We start from the raw sequence: 4,605 nt of genomic DNA, 5'->3' as shown, positions 1-4,605 counted from the left end.
CGAGGCCCCCCCCCCCTCCATCACTGGTACCCAGGGCACCGGCGCTGCAGGTCCCGAAGCCTGACCGGGGAGACAGAGACACCGGCTCCGATCTCCCGGCCGGCGGCGGGACGCAGACTCCCAGACCTGCTCCAAATCCGCAAGTAAAAGGCGTCTCGTATCCCGGGCTGCCGCAGGCACCGTGTGAATTTAGATTAGTTGTAGGGGCCGCACAGAATAAGGAAGCACATGGGCTGGTGCCGTAACACCCGCGCTATTCCCTTCCCTGCCATCTGTGTCACCCAGAGGGAGGAGGACATGCCGGGGCCGTACCTCTGCCCTGCCCGCAGTCTCCCAGCCCGGGCGGCGAAGGAAAAGCCGAGCGCTTCAGAGTTCCCCTTCGACCCCACAACGGCCGTTAACTTCACGAGGTGAAAATAATTTAGGTTGAAATCTCTCTCTCGAGTGCTGGGTTACACAGGAACTGTGGTTTAAAATGCATCCTGCAGCTTTATTTTTGTTGAACCCGTAATTTTGCTTTTCTGTGTTACGCCCGCCCGCTCAGAGATCTGTCTGCTTCGCACAAAGGGCACGGCAACGCCCTAATAAAAATCAATTTTATTTAGAAAGCCCTTTCTCTCCTGACCTCTGCAGAAGCCCTTGAAAATACAAAATTTAACACCCCCCCCCAAAAAAAACACCCCAAAGAATGCCAAGTGACTTTCCGACGGACACCGCGGGTGAACACAGGGCATGGAAAGCTGCCGGCATCGCCCCCTCCCAAACCCCTCGCCGCCTCCAGGGACCCGTCACACCCCCGGGCCCGTGGCTGAGGCCAGGGACAAGCAGGATCCCAGTGTCCTCTCTAAACCACAGGCAGCAGACAGCGAGGAGTGGGAACGAGAAATTAGTTTCCCTCAAAGTAATCGGCTAATAATCAGCCAAATACAATTGAGTTGAGGAGCCAGTTCCGTAACTCGTACTCCCTACTCACGCACGCGGTCTCGTTAATGTGAACGGGATGATGTGCAGTAAAAGAGATTGATTCCTCGCTCCTTTGTATTTTAAAATGAGGACCCAGAGAAAAACACTGGGAGAGTTTCAGGAGCCCCGAGCCACGTGCCAGCAGTTATTCTCCTTAATTTTGGCTGAGTGTAAGGCCTCGCAAGCAGGAACTGCAATTTAAAAAATTGCAAATTAAAAAAAGCACCTAGCTCGCATGAGCCTATGGCTCTGCGGTAACGACAGCCCGTAATTAACCTTCGGCTAGAAAATGGTTCTGCGTGTCGTTTGTTCCCAGAGTCCTTCTGACTTTGAAAAGCACCGCAAAAAGGCTGCGCAGCCGGACCGACAAAACCCCACGTCACGGCCTGGGTGAAAACACGTTCCTGGGAGAAAGGGGCTGCTTCCAAGGACGCGGCGGCTCGCGGCTCGTCCCCGGGCGGGAACGCCGGCCGCCTCCAAGCTCCCCCACTAACAGCCGCCCTCCATCTCCAGGAGGAAGGGCAACCCCTCACCGATCCCCCTCGGAGCAGAGCCCCAGCCCGAAGCACGGCGTTTGCCCCCTCTCCGGAGGGGGGTCTGGGTCAGGCAGCGCGGCGAGGACTCGGACCGGGGACAAACCTCCACGCTTTGGACCCTCAGGCGCAGAGAGCACGTCTCCGTCTCCGGACTTTCTTCCCAGCTTTCAGGTGTGATCATCAACTTGGGAATCGGAGACAGAAGCGCACTAAAATTAGAGCAGAGTGCCTTCAGCGCTGCTCGACGCCCTCCTCCCTTCTGAAATAAGGACTTTTCCCCAAGTGGCAACTCTCAAGGAAAAAAAGAAAAAAAAAAAAAGAAAGTCCTCAGAACTAGCCCAATTTAAAAAAAACCTCCATCTCAGCACGATGCAATTTGTGAACGTCCTTTGCACTAATAACAAGAGGCTTCTGAAGGCGGCCAGGCCCCGGTGCCCCTCCTGCACCGGGAGAGGGCCCGGCTCTTTGCTTAGTCCTGGGACGGCAGAAATATCCCAGAGACGGGAAAAGTCTCTTAGATCCCACCCGGCCCAGCCCGCAGGCTGCTTCTACGCACCCTCCAACACGGGGCTCCCGTCAGCTGCCTCCGGAGCCCGTTTTTAACCTCGCGGTCGTTAGGAAAGCCAGCCTGTTTTCCTCCCCTCTTAATTTCTCCCCGGTGCTTCTGGTTACACCTCAAGCGCCGTGAAACAATTCTGAACGCTCGGCACCAGCAGCGAAACCTTTCTCCAGACACCACGGCGGCAGGAAGAGACACCCCAGCCCAATTACACCGAGCCACCTGCCAGATTACTTTTAAGACGACGGCGTCAGCCCCCCGCGGAGGGTGAACACGCAGCTCCCGCCAGACTCGCCCAGAAACCAGCCAGAAACGCCAAAACCCTTCGGTGTGACCCGTTTCTCTGCTGGTCCGGCAGCGTGGCCTGCAGGCAGGGGATTCCTTCCCGAGAGGTGCCCTGTGTGCAGACACCCCGGTCCCAGCCTTCCTCGGCTTCTGCCGTCCCGAACACCTCCCGGACACCACCCCACCCCTCTCTGCACCGAGGTTTGGCTCCCAGCTGCCCGCTGACCTGCTGCAGGGCAGCGCGGCTCGGCGCTGGCGAGACCGGCATCGCCGGAAGCAGCGAGCCCCCGGCGAGAAGAGAAGCGGCGCGTGCAGGGGAGAGACACTCGGGGCGAACGTCTTCGAGCCTCCTGTCGGGGTAAGAATTAGTAAGCGCTGTAAAGGTCCCTGCAGTTTCTTTTTCCCCAAACCGCTGTTTCCATTAGCTGCCATTTATTTTCCAGCGTGAGGACTTTTTTTTTCCACCTTTGCTGCAAATAGAAGCCCCCCAAACAAACCGGCCGCTCAAAAAAAAAAAAAAACCCCGAAGTTTGTGTCACTGGAAACGCTTCAAAACATTTCAAAGCGCAGGGGAAAGGCTTTCACGGAGAGCCCCCCGCCCTGCGAGCGTCCCCGATGCAAATGCCGAGGAAGCAGCTCTGCCACGCGCGTGCCGGTGCTCTACGGCAGCTGGCATGGGCGGGGCCGGGCCCCGCTCGCCGGGGAAGACCCCGGCTCCAGCGGTTCAACAGAGGCAGAAGTGAGCGGAGCCGCCTTCCAAAAGCGAAAATTAAAGCGTTGCGACATGTTTTATCCATTATAAAATAGTTCCCGTTGTTTCCCTATTTGGAAATATATTATTAAGTAAGATGAAGTGTCACTCCTAAAAAAAAAAAGAGTGATTTAACGCAGTGCTGCAGCTGGAGGACGGCAGCCGACAGCTCCTCGCTGCTGAGCTGGGGAGAGACCCTCCCTCCCCCCCGATATTCATAATCGAGGCTACACGGGGGCGAAGCGACGCCACGCAGCGCTGGCGGGAGAGAGGCGAGGGGAATATTCTCAGGTTACTGCTTTAGGGACGGGCGGAAAAACGTCCCGTACCCCGCTCCTAACCACTTGCGCTGGCGTTTGTGTCACCAGCCGAGCCGCCGCGGCCGCCGCATCCGTCTGCACGAGCCCGGCCTCGCAGCAGAGTCCTAAACCACAAAGACGGGTCTGACATCGTCCCCTGTGACCCCACGGGTTACTGACCGGAGACCACCCCCCAGATAACGCCCACGTTTCAGGTGCCTTAACCCAAGAACTGAGCAAACACGGCTGCCATTTCCATCCTTTCTTATAACTAAAGTCAGTGCTTGATAACTAACACAGGGGAAGAAAGAGAGAGGGAGAAACCCTCCGAGGATCCAGCTCCAGACCCTGGATCGGCGATGGAGGCGCGGTCCGGCGGCGGGCAGGTGAGACAGCAGGCGCCGTCTCCCATCGAGGCGGGGATGCCGTTTTTCACGAATATTCCCCACCTGGAGAAGCTCCTCCCAGCTGGAACCGCTCCTAACGCGGGCACGGCAGGGCACGAGCCTTGCCCGCTCATCGATATAATTTTCTTTAAAAGCTTGCTGATGGAAAAAGCACTGTAAACCAGCGCAGCGTAAAACGTGAAATTCCACGTCTTAAACACGCTCCCGAGATTCAGCGTCTTCAGCAAAGTTTTAATTCAAAGCGAACCGAGGGCCGCCTTCTACCGTGTCTTTGTTCGGCATCTAAACCCGTGTTGTGCCCTCTGGGCATCACCGCAACACAAATAAATAATAACCCTGAGCAACGACGCTGAGCCTACAAAAGATGAAAAGCCGTTTCAGGAGACCGCCCTGGCAGCGGAGGGAGGAAAGAGAAGTTCCTTCTTCAGCCCTCACTTGGACGGACGGACAGACACGGACCGCAGGAAGGAGACCCTGGCCTTCAGGAAGCGAAGCCGTGCCGCACTTTCAACGCCATCGTTTGCAGCCCAACTTCGCTGACGACGCTCACACGCGTTTTAAATGGAACTGATCCACTGAGAGCGGAGAAAAATTAATCCTCTGCTGGACGCTCCCTCCTCGCGCCCGTCCTGCGTCCGCTGCCCTCGGGTAACCCCGCTCCGTCCTCGGGCGCGGAGACCACGTCGGCCCCCCCGCGGTTCCCCTAACTCCCCTCGGGAGCGCAAGCCGCTGCTGTGCAAACAGGATCGGCGCTCCGGGGCCCCGCAGCTCGCTGGCTCCCCGGCTCCTCCGAACACCGACACCT

This window comes from Aptenodytes forsteri, unplaced genomic scaffold (genome assembly GCF_000699145.1).
Source record: "Aptenodytes forsteri isolate BGI_AS27 unplaced genomic scaffold, ASM69914v1 Scaffold547, whole genome shotgun sequence".
In the NCBI taxonomy this organism is placed as follows: Eukaryota; Metazoa; Chordata; class Aves; order Sphenisciformes; family Spheniscidae; genus Aptenodytes; species Aptenodytes forsteri.
This window is presented reverse-complemented; position numbering follows the sequence as displayed.